Source organism: Triticum urartu, chromosome 4A (genome assembly GCF_056163025.1).
Source record: "Triticum urartu cultivar PI428250 chromosome 4A, HENAU_Tu73, whole genome shotgun sequence".
In the NCBI taxonomy this organism is placed as follows: Eukaryota; Viridiplantae; Streptophyta; class Magnoliopsida; order Poales; family Poaceae; genus Triticum; species Triticum urartu.
The window spans coordinates 30,481,609-30,502,033 of NC_141876.1; the positions used below are offsets into that span (position 1 = coordinate 30,481,609).

Consider the following 20,425-nt stretch of genomic DNA (forward strand, 5'->3'; position numbering starts at 1 on the left):
GGTAATCTCTGGAAGCATTGGTTAGTCCATTATAAAAGATATCAAGTATTTCATTTTTCTTAAGAGGATGATCAGGCAAACCATTAAGTAATTGGAGAAGCCTCCCCCAAGCTTGTGGGAGACTCTCCTCTTTAATTTGCACAAAATTATATATATCCCTTAAGGCAGCTAGTTTCTTATGAGCAGGGAAATATTTAGCAGAGAAGTAATAAATCATATCCTGGGGACTACGCACACAACCAGGATCAAGAGAATTAAACCATATCTTAGCATCACCCTTTAATGAGAACGGAAATATTTTAAGGATATAAAAGTAGCGAGTTCTCTCATCATTAGTGAACAGGGTGGCTATATCATTTAATTTAGTAAGATGTGCCACAACAGTTTCAGATTCATAGCCATAAAAAGGATCAGATTCAACCAAAGTAATTATATCAGGATCAATAGATAATTCATAATCCTTATTAGTAACAAAGATAGGTGAAGTAGCATAAGCAGGATCATATTTCATTCTAGCATTCAGAGTTTTTTGTTTAAGCTTAGCTAATAATTTCTTAAGATCACTTCTATCATTGCATGCAAGAAAGTCTCTTTTAGTTTCTTCATCCATAACACAGCCCTCAGGCACAACAGGAAATTCATATTTATTAGGAGAGCCTTCATCATCACTTTCATCAATATTATCAGTTTCAATAATTTCATTCTCTCTAGCCCTAGCAAGTTGTTCATCAAGAAATTCACCAAGTGGCACAGTAGTATCAAGCATAGAAGTAGTTTCATCATAAGTATCATGCATAGCAGAAGTGGCATCATCAATAATATGTGACATATCAGAATTAATAGTAGAAGCGGGTTTAGGTGTCGCAAGCTTACTCAAAACAGAAGGTGAATCAAGTGCAAAGCTAGATGGCAGTTCCTTACCCCCATCGTAGTTGAGGGATAAATTTTTGTTTTTGTGTCTTTCAAGTTCTTCATAGTGCCAGCAGATATAAATCCCAAGTGACTCAAAGAATAGAGCTATGCTCCCCGGCAACGGTGCCAGAAAATAGTCTTGATAACCCACAAGTATAGGGGATCGCAACAGTTTTCGAGGGTAGAGTATTCAACCCAAATTTATTGATTCGACACAAGGGGAGCCAAAGAATATTCTCAAGTATTAGCAGCTGAGTTGTCAATTCAACCACACCTGGATAACTTAATATCTGCAGCAAATTATTTAGTAGCAAAGTAATATGATAGTAGTGGTAACGGTAGCAAAAGTAATATTTTTGGTGTTTTATAGTGATGATAGCAATAGCAACGGAAAAGTAAATAAGCGAAGAACAATATGTGAAAAGCTCGTAGGCATTAGATCGGTGATGGAGAATTATGCCGGGTGTGGTTCATCATGTAACAGTCATAACATAGGGTGACACAGAACTAGCTCCAATTCATCAATGTAATGTAGGCATGTATTCCGAATATAGTCATGCATGCTTATGGAAAAGAACTTGCATGACATCTTTTATCCTACCCTCCCGTGGCAGCGGGGTCCTAGCGGAAACTAAGGGATATTAAGGCCTCCTTTTAATAGAGTATCGGACCAAAGCATTAACACATAGTGAATACATGAACTCCTCAAACTATGGTCATCACCGGGAGTGGTCCCGATTATTGTCACTTTGGGGTTGCCGGATCATAATACATAGTAGGTGACTATAGACTTGCAAGATAGGATCAAGAACTCACATGTATTCATGAAAACATAATAGGTTCAGATCTGAAATCATGGCACTCGGGCCCTAGTGACAAGCATTAAGCATAGCAAAGTCATAGCAACATCAATCTCAAAACATAGTGGATACTAGGGATCAAACCTAACAAAACTAACTCGATTACATGATAAATCTCATCCAACCCATCACTGTCCAGCAAGCCTACGCATCATGAAATTGGTGATGGAGGATGGTTGATGATGACGATGGCGACGTATTCCCCTCTCCGAAGCCCTGAACGGACTCTAGATCAGCCCTCCCGAGAGAGTTTAGGGCTTGGCGGTGGCTCCGTATCGTAAAACGCGATGAATCTTTCTCCCTGATTTTTTTCTCCCCGAACACGAATAATGGAGTTGGAGTTGAGGTCGGTGGAGTTCCAGGGGGCCCACGAGGTAGGGGCACGCGCCCCACCCTCGTGGCTAGGGTGTGGGCCCCCTGGCCTTGATTCTTTGCTAGTATTTTTTTTATTTCCAAAAATAATCTCCGTGGAGTTTCAGGTTATTTCGAGAACTTTTGTTTCTGCACATAAATAACACCATGGCAATTCTGCTGAAAACAGCGTCAGTCCGGGTTAGTTCCATTCAAATCATGCAAGTTAGAGTCCAAAACAAGGGCAAAAGTATTTGAAAAAGTAGATACGACGGAGACGTATCAAACAGCTCCGCCGGAGCCCTAGATTGGTTCCGCCAAGGTTCCGCCTCGTGGCGGTGGAGTTTCGTCCCGTGAGCTTGCTTATAATTTTTTCCTGAACGAAAGACCTCATATAGCAGAAGATGGGCATCAGAGGGCTGCCAGGGGGCCCACGAGGCAGGGGGCGCGCCCAGGGGGTAGGGCGCGCCCCCACCCTCGTGGATGGTGGGTGGCCTCCCTCTGGTACTTCTTTTGCCCAATATTTTTTATATATTTTGAAACGTGCTCCTGTGAAGTTTTATGACTTTTGGAGTTGTGCAGAATAGGTCTCTAATATTTGCTCCTTTTCCAGCCCAGAATTCCAGCTGCCGGCCTTCTCCCTCTTCATGTAAACCTTGTAAAATAAGAGATAATATGCATAAGTATTGTGACATAATGTGTAATAACAGTCCATAATTGTAACGCCCTCGATGCGGCTATAGCTCCCACGTGTCGAGGCATGACTTAGAGGCATAACCGCATTCGAGGGCGTGACAAGTTGGTAATCAGAGCCTTCCCCGACCTTAGGAGCCCCCATTGCTTGATCGTTTTTAGCGGCCGAGTTGAGTCTAGAAAAATGTTTTGAGTCATTTAGGAATTATATATCGGAGAGTTTAGGAATTCTTTTTACTTCCCAGTCTCCTCATCGCTCTGGTAAGGCATCCTGACGTAGAGTTTGACTCTTCTCTTCTCAAATTTCACTAAAAAAATTTAGGATCACGCGGGTATCTTGGAATCGTTCCGATGGTTTCGTGACGAGAACATTGTTCTTGGTGCCTCCTGTCTTTAGGGGTTGTGGCAGTATCCCGGGGAGTTGAGCTCCGAGGTGTTGTCGTCACAATTTTATCGTTGCAGTTCTGGAATACCTGAGTTTAGTACGCCGACATCGAAAATCTCTTTTATGCAGTTCGTTGGTGATATAACCTCGACGCCACCCAGTACTGGGGCGGGAGTTTGGGAGTATCGCCATAACTTGTATAACGGATGCTTTTCGAAGGTTGAGGTAGATGGTTTCCGAAGTTTTTTCTTGGTTATGTGTTGAAGGATGGATACAGCTGGATGTAGGATTTGCTAGATTTTGGTGAGATATTATGCTTCCCCTGTATCCCCAACACCTGATTGCATAACCGGAAAGGTTCGGAGTTTCATAGGTGGGAATTCTTGTAGCTCTAGTTCTTCTTCCACGGATATTTGGTTTGAGATTGGGATTTCTTACCGAGTATTCGTTCTTGATCCGTACCTTGTTGATTTATTTCTCTACCTAAATTCTAAGTGGCTTCTCAATTTATGGATATGTGACCATTTCAAGAGGAATGCATTCGTTCTTATGTTCAGATGTGAAGACTTTATATTGCAATTTTCATTCCGTTGGATTCAGCTTCATTTTATCTGTCAATGTGCTAACGGTGGTCAACCTCTTCAGGATGGCTCCCGCTAAGAGCACCAACCAGAATCAGAATCAGGATCCGCCCCCACCTCCACCTCCTCCGGAGGCATGGCAAGCTGTGATGGCCGCAACCAATGCAAACACACAATTGATCATGCAAATTCTTCAAGAGCGCAATCAAGCGAACCAAGGCAACCAAGGCAACAATCAGAATCACTTTGCTACACTCAACCAGTTCCTTGCTAATGGGCCAAAGACTTTTAGCAATTGTGTTGAGGCAACTGATGCTGACGATTGGCTCGTGGATCTGTGCAAGCATTTCGAGTGCAGTAACGTCGGGCCTGAGGACTTCTTCAAGTTCGCTTCCTTCCAACTCAAAGACCAAGCTGCAGAATGGTTCCAGCAGTACAAGGATTCCAGAGGTGGACGTGCGATTACCTGGGATGAATTCCGTCAAGACTTCAAAGCTCATCATATTCCCCAAAGCGTGGTTGAAAGCAAGCGTGAGGAATTCCGCAACCTGAAGCAAGGCTCTTTGTCTGTCTATGACTACAACAAGTTGTTTCAGAAGCTCGCCCGCTTTGCTAAGTAGGACGTCCCTGACGAGAAGAGCATGATATACCAGTTCAGGGGTGGTCTCAGAGAAGAAATTCAGCTAGCTCTTGTTCTCTTTGAGCCCTTGAGATACAATGAGTTCTACAACATGGCATTGAAGCAAGAGGCCGCTCAATTGAGGTGTGATGCTTCCAAGAAGCGAGTCAGAGATGCTACTCCTTCTTCCTCTACTCAAGTGGCCAAGCAGCAGAAGTATTGGCTTCCTCCTCCTCCTCCTCCGTTTCGTCAGCCATATCAGAAGAACAAAGGTGGCAGTGGATCTTCCCACCCACCCAACCCTGGCTTTCAGAACAAGACTTCGTCTCAAGCTCCAAGATCGAGTGCTCCGTATCACCGTCCGCTTTCAGAGGTCACGTGCAACAAGTACCAACAGAAGGGTCACTATGCCAACAAATGCTTCAATCAGAGGCGTCTCCCTCCTCCTCCTGTGAGATCGGCAAGTACAGTTGTGGTCAAGCATAACCCCAAGCACACCAAGGTCAACTTGATGAATGCAGCTCAGGCAGAGGACTCGTCAGATGTCATCATGGGTAACCTTCCTGTTAACGATGTTCCTGCAAAAGTTCTTTTTGACACTGGTGCATCACATTGTTTCATCTCGAAACCTTTTGCATCTAAGCATGAGTTGATTTCCCAAGTTATGCATACACCGTTAGCAGTTGTCTCTCTGGGTAGATGTTTGCTCGCTAACCACAAGGTTCCGGATATTTCTATCATGTTGGGTGACTTCAAGTTTCTGGTTTCTCCAATGGTTCTTGGTAACTCGGATATTGATCTTATTCTCGGGACGGATTGGCTTTCTAAGCACAAGGCTCAGCTTGATTGTGCAGCCAGGCAGATTCAATTGACTCATTCGTCTGAGGATGTAATTGTCTTTGCCGCTCGGGATAATACCATCCGTCTGTTTTCTCTCAATGACAAGGGTGAACTGGATGCCATCTCGCAAATTCCAGTCGTTTGTGAGTATCAAGACGTCTTTCCAGAAGAGCTTCCAGGAATGCCTCCGCACCAGTCAGTTGAATTCGTCATCGATCTTGAGCCTGGCACGGAACCTGTTTGCAAGCGTCCTTACAAGCTCGGACCTGAAGAGTTGAAGGAGCTGAAGAACCAACTCGATGTTCAAGAGAGAATGGGTCTCATCCGGCCTAGTTCTTCTTTGTGGGGTTGTGGTGTTCTTTTTGTGAAGAAGAAGGATGGAACGGACCGACTTTGTGTTGATTACCGTCCATTGAACAAGAAGACCATCAAGAACAAATACCCACTTCCCAACATCAACGAGCTGTTCGAACAACTCAAAGGTGCCCAAGTATTCTCCAAGCTTGATCTCTGTATGGGTTATCATCAGATTCGAATCCGTGAGCAAGATATTCCCAAGATGGCTTTCAGGACAAGTTTTGGTTCATATGAATACACTATCATGTCTTTTGGCCTCGTCAACACTCCTCCGACGTTCTCTCGCATGATGAACTTCATCTTCAACGCCTACACCAATGACTTCGTTTTGGTCTATCTCGACGACATTCTGGTCTTTTCGAAGAACAAGGAAGATCATGCCAAGCACTTGCGTTTGGTACTCGATAAGCTCAGGGAACACAAGTTCTACGCCAAGTTCTCCAAGTGCGAATTTTGGCTCGTTGAGGTTCTTTATCTTGGTCATATCATCTCTGCCAAGGGCATTGCGGTGAATCCTGAGAAGGTGTCTGCAATTGTGAATTGGGAACCTCCTCAGAACGTGAAGCAACTCCGTAGCTTCCTCGGTCTCGCAAGCTACTGTCGAAGATTCGTTGAAAACTTTTCTAAGATCGCGAAGCCTCTCTCAAATCTTCTCCAGAAGCACGTCAAGTACGTTTGGTCTCCGGAGTGTGACATTGCTTTCAACACTTTGAAAGAGAAATTGGTCACTGCTCCAGTTCTGACTCCGCCTGATGAATCCAAGCCGTACGAGGTCTTTTGTGATGCCTCTCTCCAAGGTCTCGGCGCAGTGTTGATGCAAGAGAAGAAAGTTGTGGCTTATACCTCTCGCCAGTTGAAGCCCAACGAGAAGAACTACCCCACTCATGACCTTGAGTTGGCGGCGGTTGTGCATGCTCTTTTGACTTGGAGACATCTCTTATTGGGAAGAAAAGTGGACATTTTCACTGATCACAAGAGTCTCAAGTACATCTTCACTCAGCCTAATCTCAACCTCAGGCAGACTCGATGGGTCGAAATGATTCAAGAGTATAATCCGAGTATCGAGTATACTCCAGGCAAGGCCAATGTGATTGCTGACGCATTGAGCAGGAAGGCTTACCGCAACAGTCTGATTCTCAAGCCTTATCAACCCGATCTTTGTGAAGCTTTCCGCAAACTTAATCTGCAAGTTGTTCCTCAAGGTTTCCTCGCCAACCTTCAAGTCTCTCCTACCTTGGAAGACCAGATTCGCCAAGCTCACCTTCTTGATGCTATGGTGAAAAAGGTGAAGATTGGGATTGCCAAGAGTCAACCCAAGTACAAGTGCTACCGCCTTGATGACAAGGATACTCTCTTCTTCGAGGATCGTATTGTTTTGCCCAAAGGTGACCTCCGTAAAGTGATCATGAACGAGGCTCACAATTATCTCCTCTCCATCCACCCTGGGAGCACGAAGATGTATCAGGACCTCAAGCAGGCTTATTGGTGGACTGAATGAAGCGCGAGATTGCTCAGTTCGTGAATGAATGTGATGTCTACAGAAGAGTGAAGGCAGAACACCAAAGGCCAGCGGGTCTCCTCCAAGCTCTTGCCATTCCAGAACGGAAGTTTGACCACATTGAGATGGACTTCGTGACTGGGTTTCCAAAGTCCAAATGTGGCAATGATACTATATTCGTTGTCATCGACAAACTCACTAAAGTGGCTCACTTTCTGCCTATCAAAGAGTCAATCACTGCAGCTCAATTGGCGGAACTCTATACCTCTTGAATTGTCTCTCTGCACGGTATTCCACAAGTGATCTCTTCAGACTGTGGCAGCTTCTTTACCTCCAAGTTTTGGGATTCTTTTCAGAAGGCCATGGGAACCAACATCCGCTTCAGCACAGTTTTCCATCCTCAAACTAGCGGTCAAGTCGAGCGTGTCAACCAGATTCTTGAAGATATGCTCAGGGCTTGTGTGATCTCCTTCGGCATGAAGTGGGAGGATTGTCTTCCTTATGTTGAATTATCCTACAACAACAGTTTTCAAGCAAGTTCGGGCAAGGCCCCATTTGAAATTCTGTATGGCAGAAAGCGCCGTACCCCTCTCAACTGGTCTGAAACCGGTGAACGTCAGCTTTTGGGTAATGACTTAATCACAGAGGCAGAGGAAATGTGCAAAGTCATTCGAGATAACCTCAAAGCAGCCCAATCCCGCCAGAAGAGCTACTATGATAGTAAGCACCGTGATTTGGCTTTCGAGATCGGAGATCATGTTTACCTCCGCGTCTCTCCAATGAAAGGTACTCGTCGCTTCGGTATCAAAGGGAAGCTTTCCCCTAGATACGTGGGACCTTTCAAGATCGTCAGCAAGAGAGGCGATCTCGCCTATCAACTCGAGCTTCCTTCAAACTTTGCAAACGTTCATGACGTGTTCCATGTCTCTCAACTTCGCAAGTGCTTCAAGACTCCTGACCGCACTGTCAACTTCGAGGACATTGAGCTCCAAGAAGATCTCTCTTATCGTGAGCACCCTGTTGCTATTCTTGAAGAGACTGAACGCAAGACTCGCAACAAGTCAATTAAATTCCTCAAAGTCAAGTGGTCACACCATTCCGACCGTGAAGCCACCTGGGAACGCGAGGATCACCTCCGTTCTGAGTACCCGGCGTTCTCAGTCCTAGATCTCGGGACGAGATCCTCTCGTAGTGGTGGAGTGTTGTAACACCCCGGATATGATTTTCCCAATATGTACTCCAACTCTTGCCGTTTCCGACGTTAAGTTATTTTATTTTCTCGGGTTCGGGTTTTTGTCTCCGTGTGTTGTTGTCGTTGTCATGCATCTCATATCATATCATCATGTGCATTGCATTTGCATACGTGTTCATTTCATGCATTCGAGCATTTTTCCCATTGTCCGTTTTGCATTCCGGCGCTTCGTTCTCCTCCGGTGGTCATTTCTACCTTTCTTTCATGTGTGGAGATTAAACACTTCCGCATTGGACCGAGACTTGCCAAGCAACCTTGGTTTACTACCGGTAGACCGCCTATCAAGTTTCGTACCATTTGGACTTCGTTTGATACTCCAACGGTTAACCGAGGGACCGAAAAGGCCTCGTGTGTGTTGCAGCCCAACACCTCTCCAATTTGGCCCAAAACCCACCAAAACCTGCTCCATCATCTAGAGCGTTCGATCACGATCGCGTGGCCGAAAACCACACCTCATTTGGACTCTCGTAGCTCCTCCTATGCCTATATATAGACCCACTCCCGAAATTTTCGGATCTCTCCACCCCTAACCCTAAAAAAATCAGCTCCTCCACGCACCGGACGTGTCTGGCCCGCGCCGGACAACGTCCGCCACCGACCGCAGCCAACCGTGAGGTGCCACGTGTCCCTCCGGCCTCCTCCCGCCGCCGGCCCGCCGGGCCCAAGGCCGGCCCCCTCCGTCCCGCGCCCGGGCCTCGCCTCCTCCTCCCGAGCGCCTCGCCGCGCCGCCCCTTGCCTCGCCGGCCGGCGCCGCCGCGCCAGCACCTCGCCGCACTTCTCCGGCCGTGCTGCACCTCGCCGCCGGCGCCGCCACACCGCCCGCCGCCGCGGATCCTCGTCGTCCGCGCCTCCCCGCCGGCCGGATCCGTTGAACCGGCCCCTCTCCGGCGTCCCCGCGGCAAGTACCAACTCCGGCGAGCTCCAAGCCCCTCCGGCCATCCTCGAAGTCCGTGCATGAACAGTAACTCCGGCGAGATCTGGATCTGAGATCCACCTCGGTTGACTTTTGCCCCGAAACCCTAGTTATTTTGCTATGTTCATCGTGCTATAACTTTGCATCCGTAGCTCCGTTTTGGGCATATAGCATATCAAAATGTTCATCTCAGAGAGTACATCATTTCATCTCATTGCATCATTTTCATTTGAGTTCATCTTGATGCCCGAAATGCTGTTAGAAGAATGCTATTTGAGATATTTGTCAGATCTGCTGCTCCTATTAGATATTTGTCATTTTTGCCATGATTATTGTGTGCATGATATGCCCCTGAGCTCTACATGAATTTTGTTATATGTTTTTCCATCTATCCAGGGGTGCAAACCATGTATTTTTGTGATGTGTGTGGTGACTAGCACAAGCTTGCAAAGTGGTGCATTCGTTAATGCTGATTTCAGGGACTTGGCATTTCCACCAAGTCCTTGAGCTGTTTATCTCAATGTGCCATATGTTCATGTTGTTTCCTAGTGATCCGTGCCTATTTTGAGGATGATCAGTAAGGATGTTTTGTTAATCTTGTAGTGCTCTATCCATCCATGTCTTTGTTTGCAATTATGGAGCACCCTAGCTTGAGTCAATCGAGCTCTACTTTTGCTATTTCGTGAAACTCGGCAGATTGTCTACTTATTAGCAATTTTGCCGAGAATGTTGTAGTTGATCTGTGCATGCTATGTTATTGTTCTTGCCATGTCTAGCTTGTATTTTGTGTATTCTTGATGGGTGTATGCTTAGATTGTCATGAAATGCTCTGTAGTGAGTGCATCGAGCTTGTAAACATGCCTACTTGATATCTGTTTTCAGCATGCTCCAGTTTTCACTAAGTCTGAGAACTGATTATGTTTTTGCCATGTTCACATGCTTGCAAATGTATTTTCTGATCCCTTTTGGCTCAAGGTCACTAAGGGAATTTTGTTAATCTCTTTGAGTAGCTCCATGCCATGCTTTACTTTGCCATGTTCAGGTCCTGTAGCATATAGTTTTCATGCTCCAAAGTGTGCTATCTGATCTGAAATTTCAGACAAGTGTTAATTTCACTAAGTCTGAGATCTGTTTACCAAATGTATTTTTGCCATGCTTGTTTGAACCTGTTATTAGATGAATTGGCCGTAGCTCAGTGCTAGTCTTTTGTTAAGCATCATGAGTGGATCCATGCCATGTATTTTTTATGCCATGTTTGGGTGCTGTAGCATGTTCATCTTGTTGCATTTAGATGGCTACTTGCTGTAAATCACAGAACGTGGTCATATTTGAATCGCTTGCCATTTCCAAACCGTAACTCCGATTCCGGCGTTCTTTATATCGTTTTCAAGCGATTTCATCTCATCTTTCCAGTGGCACACTTGGATTTCCATGTTGAGTCCAGGTTCATGCATTCCTTGTCAAATCTTGCATATGCATCCCATTTTTGCATCCCGCATAGCATACCATCTTTGCATCATATTGTTTGAGCTTTGCACGTGGTTGATTGTGTCCTTGTTGCTTGTTTGTCTTGTTTGGGTAGAGCCGGGAGACGAGTTCGCTAACGAGGAGCCCGTTGAGTTTGCTTTCGAGGATCCAGTCAACTCTGACAACTTTGCAGGCAAGATGATCATACCCTCGAAATCACTACTATCTTTGCTTTGCTAGATGCTCGCTCTTTTGCTATGCCTATGCTACGATGCCTACCACTTGCTTATCATGCCTCCCAAATTGCCATGTTCAACCTCTAACCCACCATGTCCTAGCAAACCGTTGATTGGCTATGTTACCGCTTTGCTCAGCCCCTCTTATAGCGTTGCTAGTTGCAGGTGAAGATTGGAGACCGTTCCTTGTTGGAACATTATTTACTTGTTGGGATATCATTATATTGCCATGTTATCTTAATGCATCTATATACTTGGTGAAGGGTGGAAGGCTCGGCCTCTCGCCTAGTGTTTTGTTCCGCTCTTGCCACCCTAGTTTCCGTCATATCGGTGTTATGTTTCCGGATTTTTGCATTCCTTACGCGGTTGGGTGACAATGGGAACCCCTTGATAGTTCGCCTTAATTAAAGCTTTTCCAGCAATGCCCAACCTTGGTTTTACCATTTGCCACCTAGCCTCTTTTTCCCTTGGGTTTCCGGAGCCCGAAGGTCATCTTATTTTAACCCCCCCCCCCCCCGGGCCAGTGCTCCTCTGAGTGTTGGTCCACCTCGTCAGCCGCCGGTGGCCATCAGGGGCAACTCTCGGCTGGCCTACCGGAAGTTTGGACAATCTGAGTGTGCCCTGAGAACGAGATATGTGCAGCTCCTATCGGGATTTGTCGGCACATTCGGGCGGTGTTGCTGGATTTGTTTTAACTTGTCGAAGTGTCTTGTAGAACCTGGATACCGAGTCTGATCGGAATGTCTCGGGAGAAGGTATATTCCTTCGTTGACCGTGAGAGCTTGTCATGGGCTAAGTTGGGACTCCCCTGCAGGGATCTGAACTTTCGAAAGTCGTGCCCGCTGTTATGGGCAGATGGGAATTTGTTAATGTTCGGTTGTAGACAACTTGAACCTTAACTTAATTAAAATGAATCAATAGTGTGAGTTACCGTGATGGTCTCTTCTCGGCGGAGTCCGGGAAGTGAACACGGTGTTGGAGTAATGATTGCCGCAGGATGTCCTTTAGTTACTCGCTCGCGCTTTGCCTCCTCTTCTCGCTCTCTTTTGCGAACAGGTTAGCCACCATATATGCTAGTCGCTTGCTGCAGCTCCACATATTTACCTTGCCTTACCTATAAGCTTAAATAGTCTTGATCGCGAGGGTGCGAGATTGCTGAGTCCCTGTGGCTCATAGATTACTTCCAAACCAGATGCAGGGCCTGATGATTCCGTTCCAGATGACGCGCTTGAGCTCAAGTGGGAGTTTGACGAGGACTCACGCCGTTACTACGTGTCTTTCCCTGATAATCAGTAGTGGTGCCCAGTTGGGGTGATCGGGGCCGTGTCGCATGTTGGGTTTATCTTTTATTTTGACGCCGTAGTCGGGCCATGAGTGTTTGCTTGATGTAATGTTATTTATGTACTTTGATTGACGTGGTGAGTGTAAGCCAATTTTGTATCTCCCCTTTTATTATCTATATTATATGGGATGTTGTGAAGATTGCCTAACTTGCGACATTGCTTTCAATGCGGTTATACCTCTAAATCGTGCCTCGACACGTGGGAGCTATAGCCGCATCGAGGACGTTACAATAATGCAATAAATATCAATATAAAAGTATGATGCAAAATGGACGTATCATGTATCACGACGACGTTTGTGTTGAATAAGAGGAATGGCCATGCCTCATCTTAGACGGGCCAGAATCTTCGTGCAGATTCAGCCCAACAGCTATTGGACAACATTCCCGAAACTTGGCCAGTGTCTGCCTGTCGGCCCAGACGTCGAGTTTGGACGTTTTGCCGGACTAGCCTAGTCTCCAGGCGAAATGTGCTGGTATATTCCCATTTCATTTGCTAAAGAAAAGGTATATTCCCGTTTCAACCAGGGTAAACCCTATTTGACGCATTTTGCGTCAAACAGTCGGGAAAACGCACACGCGAGGCCACGCATCGAGCGATTTGGGTCGGAGCTTACTAGAACTTTGAGGTTCCAGTTTTGGGAACCTTCTAAAGAATTCCCAGCCGGTTTTTACTGGTTTTGGGAACCTTCTAGAATGTTCCTGAACCTTTTTCCTTTCTATTTTTCGTTTTTCTTTTTTTTCTTTTGTGTCCTTTTTCTTTTTATGTTTCTTTTTTTCTTTTAATTTTTAATTTCTTTTAATTTTCTTGTTCAAGTTTTTTTCATTTTCTCAAAATTTTATGAAAATTAAAAATGTTTGTATTTCTTAAAGTTTGTTCATTTTTTCAGTTTTTCTTCCTGTATTCAAATTTTGTTCAGAAATTCCAGAAAAGTTTAAGTATTTCAAAATTTGTTCACTTCTTTTCAAAAAAGTTTGAAAATCCCAAAAAAGGATAAAAATTTCTGAACAATTTTATAATTTTGTTCATGAACTTGAAAAATGATCATGTTTTCAAAATTTGTTCGGAAGTTCAAAACAATTGTTTTCATATTTATTTTTGTTCACAAATTTAAAATATGTTTAGTGTTTGAAATAATGTTCTAGCTTTACAAATTTGTTCAGAAATTCAAAATATGTTCAGGTTTTAAAATTTTGTTCGCAAATTCATAAAATGTTTGAGCTTTGAAATAATTGTTTTCAATTTGGAGAAATGTTTCTTTTTTAAGTGTTTGTTAATTTTTTTTCAAAAAATGTTTGTGTTTGTTACAAAATTGTTCGTAATTTCAAAAAATGTTCTCGTTTGCAATTTTGGGATTTTTTTAGCAAACTTTAAGCTTTATCACTGTCGTTGTAGTTTCTTTTACTTTTGCACTGCACATTTAGCACAAGAGCTAGTTGGCCACTGTCGACACTTCGACGCAATTAGCGTCACATAGGAGCTCCCTCAACCAGGGTCGCCACGGATAATCCTACACCTACGAAGGGGCTACGAAGACCTACGTAAAATTCTAAACTATAAACCTATCGGCCCCCTGATTTTAATGGGGGGTGGGCCCCTCCTCACCAATCTATCCAATAAGCCCTCTACACGATGCTGGTTACGTAGAACATGTAAGGGTGTGTTTGGTAGCATGTATGGACCTAGCCTAGTTGTTCTCCTCTCATACATGCTGAGTTCATGCAGTTGCTGTTGTTTGGCAGCGATGTATGCGCTGAGACATGCTGAGCAGAGACTTTATTTGCCAGCCTACATGTGTTTCGACATGCTGAACAATTTTAAATTCTAATTTTTTGAATGATGAACAAAATTGAAACAACATGAAAACAAATTTAAACATATTTTCAAAATTTAAACAAAATTTGAAATACTAAAGATTTCTTCAAAATTATTTAAAATTTAAAATTCTGAACATATTTTGAAAATTTGAACATATTTGAAATTCTTAACTTTTGATAATTTAAACAAATTTTGAATATTTTATATATTTTTTTGAAATTCTGCTTTTTTCCAAAATTCAAAAACTTTTGATTTTTCTAAATTCCGAACATTTTTAAATTTTCAAAAACACTTATTGAAAATTCAAACAAAATTTGAAATACAGAACAATTTTTTGAAAATTAAAACAATTTTGAAATTTAAAACATTTTCAAAAAATTGAAATTCTGAACGATTTCGAAATTTAAACAATTTTTGTAATTCTTAATATTTTTCAGAAATTTGAACAAATTTTGAAATTATGAACATTTTTTTGAAAATATAAACATATATGAACGCGATCCGGTGGGTGGGGACGAGGGTCAGGGCCAGCATGGCTGCCTTCATGCACCCTGTTTGGGGTGCATGAGATGAGCATGGTTGGGGGCCCTTTTATGCATGAGATGGGCATAGCTCAGGTAAGCCCGTGCACCCTACCAAACAAGCAAAAGCGGGTCGGATTGGGAACTTTTGCCCTCATGCGCCCTCCGTGCATCCTACCAAACACACCCTAACAGATTTTACGTAAGTCTAGCATTGTCCAGTCGCCACTTGTGGCTAGGCTATCCACATGATCCTTTTTTATTTATTCCTTTGAACTTCCTAATTAATCAATAAAGTGGCATTTACCCTAACGCTGCGTTTGGATGTCCATATTGGAAGGCTCTGTAATGAATTGGTTGGAATACCATTTCAGCAAGGAAACTGAAATGGACATGAATACGAATTCACTTGTTTGGTTGTTCACTGAATTGCCTCATGGAATCTGTGAGGTTTCAATACTAAATCCTGCTTGGATGACAAACATTGAAATTGCATATTCACATTGATTGTGAAGCTTTTATCCTTCTATCTACAGGAAACATCAAATTTGTCCATACACATACGCACAAGAATCATTAAATTTGCCCACATCCACACACATAGAAACCGAAGAGTAGGCAAGCACAGTCAGGAAGCTTCAGCAGCGATAGCCTCCTAGTAGCCGCAGCTGCAGCAACTAAATGCAGCGGCGGACACCCATAGTTTTCGCGCCGGAGGCGGTCGAGCGGACGGGCCTGTGGCGGACGCCCATGGCTGCCGAGCTGGAGGCAGTGCACGACGCGTCAGTGGAGGGGACGGGTGAGATGCGGCGGTGCCGGAAGATGTTGCAGGAGGAGGGGGCCGAGGAGGGAACGCACCTGGACGCCGCCGAGCTTCGCAGCCGCCGCCCACCTCGGAGCTCGCTATCTCCCTTCCTGCCTTTTCTCCTTATCTGTTCGCGAGTGGGGAAAAGGGAAGTGAACCGGTACGTTTTGCGGGATGGGCGATTTCAACACAATTCGGAGCCGGAGGCCTCCGTATTGTGGGTAGGCTGTTTGCGTGGGAGTGATTTCAGCCTGAATTTAGTTTCATTACCGGCCACCAATTCAGTGTCCAGCCAAACAGATGAAATAAAACTTACCAATACCAAATCCAATACAAGCCCCCCAATGAAGACATCCAAACACAGTGTAAAAGAAAGTACATTCCCGTTTCAGAAGGAAAAGGGAAACAACACTACACGACAATTCCACGTGTGTGTATGTATATCTAAAAATAGAAAGACTGTTCCTCGTGCCGTTCTCGCGTTTTGTATTGGCCGGCCATGACTTTACTGCCGCCGTTTCTCGCCTTCTCGGATGATTCCGTGAAAATGCTGCCCAAGTACCTGCACGGCCGGAAAACTTCTCACGAAGAAACGCTGGAAAACTGCGTCGTATTTCCATGCACGCGCTCTCCCTGCGCTATATATGCGGTTCACTCCGTTCGTACGAGGCCGTACCAAAAGTCCAAGACTCAAAAGGTGAAACCCACAAGAGATCGAGCTGTTGCCATGGCTTCCCGTGCCGCACCGTCCAGCTGCTCGGCGTCGACGAGCAAGCTGCTCCTCCTCCTTGTCTTGGTCGCCGCCGCCGCGGCGCACGGCGTGGCCGCGGCGAGGCCGGGGCCGGGAGCGGCGGGCGCGCACGGCGGAGGTGCGAGCGCGAGGCTGCTGTCGGGGCCGGGGGCCTCTTGCTGCACGCACGACCGGAACTCGGAGGGAACCTCGTGCTGCCCGCACAGGCCACCTCCGTAGTAGTCCACGGCAGACTGCGCCCGAAATGTGTAGAGTAAATTATTTGGTTGCTGATCGTTCATTCATTCGTGTACAGATAGAAATCAACCGTGTATATTCCTTCTTTGGTGTCTGGTCGTTGTTTGTTTCTAAACTACAGTAGCGGCGTCTCTCGTTAGGAGAACCATGAGTTATAAGGTGTCAGAAGAGTACTTCTAAATTGTGTAACTAATAACATGATGATTACTGATCTATGTGTGATTTGGTTAGTACGTGGCTGGTTATGAAAATTTCTTCTTTTTTTCTTTTGAACACGGTACAGACAACAAGCGCTCATATACTCATCCGTATGAACACACACACACATCCTATTCTATGAGCACCTTCGAGAGATTGAGTCAGCATATCATCTTAAGATTGACATAATCACCAAAGGTGCCTCATAGTCGACAAAAACGTCGCCTTCCACTGAAGATGCATCACTGAAAATTTTAAAATAAATTCATGAATAAATGTGAGCACCAGGACACCAGGACTTGAACTCTGGTGGACTGATAATACCATTGTCCTCCTAACCATCCTACCACAAATTGATTCATGATTATGAAAATTTCTAGCTCCAAACTACACACAGCCAATTGATGCATACATGTCCTCTCGTAGTGCATTAGTTACCTCCAGAGATTGCATCAACTGTTGAAATAACGAACGTCGTTGCAAAACGTAGCACTTCGGAGCTGCCAACCGTTCCATTTGGAACCACCGATGCACATGGCAAACCTTCTGTTGGCCTCTCAGGATTTTTGAACCCCCTCACTCATTTTTTTAAAGTGGTTACAGAGATTTTGCCACTGCCAATGTAGTAGCCTCAGATCCTCACAATGCTATTTGTTCACTCTGATCAAATGATCTGCAAATTGCCACCTTAGCCTCGTCTATTTATACTCCCGCCTATCTCACATGTTCACTTGAAGCAAACTTCACTCCTATCATATGTCGTGAGTGAAAACTCCACCTTGTGCTAATTTCAAAGGGCTTTCTATTCCAATCATCTAAGTCAATTCATTGAGATATGATCCCTCTTTGTTTCACTCATACTTCTCCAATCCAAAAGCCAAATGTTGAGATAGTTCGTGTATTGATGAAATTATCTTTTGAAGCACAAGAGAAGGAGATTCATCACCAGGCAATCTCAATCTTATTACTCTTGGAAGGTGTGCGCCTCCTAGATTGGCTATATACTTGGGAGTCTTCAAGTATGTGAAAAAACAAAAAGTTTGTAAGGGCCCGAAGATCACGTTCATGAAGATTTACCCGTATTGAGGCTCGGCCTTCGTGAGCATAAGCCATATTGTCTTTGTAGACCCTTCGTGATTGTCCTTTTGCGGACTTGGTCCTTAGTGGAACCTCGCAACTAGGATCCTCGTGATCTCATATCTATAGTGGATCAAAGCCTCAATCAACATGGATGTTAAATAATGCAAACTATTCGAAGTTGCAAACCACGAAAAAATCTTCACCGAGCCAACCCATGTCCTCATATCTCTAACTCTACCTTGTTATGTACACTTTCATGTATTTACTTTTAGTTGTCTATACTCTTGTAGACTTGCATGTGTAGGGTGCTTGATCGACTACCATAGCAAAGCTAAAATTGCAAGGAAACTAAATTTTGTGAAAAGAGTTACTTTTTTCGAAGTAGTCTATTCACCACCACCTCTAGACATACATAAACCCATATCTGCATATCTCTAACTCTACATTGTTACGTACACTTGCATGTATTTACTTTTAGTGGTCTATACTCTTGTAGACTTGCATGTATGGGATGCTTCATAGACTACCATACAAAAGCTAAATTTGCAAGGAAACTAAATTTTGTAAAAGGAGTTAGTTTTTTCTAAATAGTATATTCTCCCCCACCTCTAGACATACTTAATCGATCCTACAACTATCCTAATTCTCCACATTAACCATGGCAATCCAACTAGAACAAACCTACTGCTTGCAAACAAAGCCTGCATCTAACCTAAACTCCATCAGGAGATAGATACATAGATAGATAGATACATAGATAGATAGATAGAGAGATTGATATAGAGCGAGGGGGGGGGGGGTGGAGGAGCCTTTGGTGCAGTTGTTTGCTCCTTGCATGTGAGGATGTGGCCAAAGGTGTAGTATCAACCAGTCGCCCCAATATTTCACACATACCCTGGTTCTTGAAACCACTACTCAGGAATAAAATCATCCCAAGCCAATGGTGGTTCCATGAACATATAATTTTGTTTTTACTTCATTTTTTCACGTGTTTTGCACTTTTCCTTTGCTCACACCTTCTTTTCTCAGGTTCGCACTCTTTCCTCAAGAGACCGGTTCCTCTGCAAGCTACCATGTTTGTTTTCCAAATCTCAGCCATGGCGGTGGAACCATAGGACAACCATCCAATGTGTAGATCGTTGAAATTGCCCTAGGATAAAAGGTGACGGGAAGAGCCGAGTGAGTTGACATGTATGGCTCCAGTGAGGCAGCCATGCATGGGTCAATTATTGATTAGGTTTTGCCACAAACCTTTTTTTGCTTAGTTGGAGGCCTAGAGTAGGAGGATGGTGTTGCTTATAGTACTTGTGCCCTAATGCAGCCTATTGACATCCTTTCTCTTTCTAGACAAACATCCTTCAGCTTCACTTTACCCCACTGGAGGTTTATAACCCACTCAAATCGATGGGGAACACACCAAGTTGTGCAGCTTTGATGGTCAATATTAACATGCTCTGTTGGTGGACGTCTTTCGCATTCCTTACCTAGCATTGTTGCAATGGATGAACCACTATGTAATACCAACAATTTCTTGCACTGGAAAAATCCTTTAGATGCGAGGCAACAACCATACCAAAGCATAATCCATCATTGCACAACCCAACCGTTCTTCCTTCTCAACCTCATCAAACATTAGATGCTCCATGCCCAACACCCTCCATACATCCGTTATATTGGTTAATCATATGGGAACTAAACTAGATCTTGCACTCCTATTGGGCACACATGACATTGGCCGTTCGTCTCAATATGGCGGCTAGCTAGCCTCACTAACCATGCACAACTTGCGTAGCAGAAAATTTCATCTCCGTCGGTATAGACACCTTCCAAGCTTTTCTCCCATATTGGATTCACCCTACTCCATCCAAACAATCCTATCACTAGGATCGACTACTATACCATACTATTGCTCTCATTGCAGATGATAAAGGTACCTTTTTTTTTGCTAAAAAGGCATCTTTGTGTGGTGGTGCCACACCACCATGTCCTACATATCCCATTTTGATGATGAGATCAATCATAGCCTATGCACGTTAATTGGGAGGAAAGCTTCTTATGATAGTAGCTCATTCTAGCCTTGTGTAACAGGATTAATAAAATCACCAACCTTTCTAATTGGTGTTCCTCCTTTTTATCATGGAAACTTTCCTAGACGGGTTGTTCCAAACATCTATTTTTCGCTCGTCATCCAACCTCTAGATACAAGCCTAACGAGGAGTCTACAATTACACCATTTTGCTTCACTAGTGAATGAAGAGCCATCTTCTAGCTTTTGATATGGTCTGGACAATACAAATTTACTTTTATGATTTGAGGCATGTTGTGAAGAGCCTCCAGCTTAACATTGTCAATCTAACACAATGTATCTCTCTAAACCTGCTGCCTCTCTCTTTCTTCTGCACATAGATAAAAACTAAATATCCTGCTATAGCTGGTGACAATTACATAATTATTTTGACAATTTAAATACATAACATATCATTTGTGGGTATTGATTGAACTAGTGCCTTAAATGAAATCGCCTTGCCTCACGTTGATAATGTTTTCTCCATCCATCGACACGGTCAACCAAATGTTGGAGATAATCTATCCAATCAACCTCAACAAGGGAAGGTAGACCCAACTACTTATGATTAAGGAACTCTGTTGAATCAAGGACCGATTGCCATATTATACCCAACTTCTGTATCTAAGCTACAACATACTCT

General features: G+C 44.0%; 1 long non-coding RNA gene across 1 annotated transcript; it reads right to left on the reverse strand.

Moving 5' to 3' along the window:
- Nucleotides 1-15,121: 15,121 nt before the first annotated feature.
- LOC147974605 (uncharacterized) lies at nucleotides 15,122-15,789 on the reverse strand. Its single transcript, XR_015601974.1, has 2 exons — nucleotides 15,505-15,789; nucleotides 15,122-15,408 (listed from the first exon to the last, which is right to left on the reverse strand). It is a non-coding gene; the product is annotated as an uncharacterized LOC147974605 (long non-coding RNA).
- Between the last annotated feature and the right edge of the window lie 4,636 nt (nucleotides 15,790-20,425).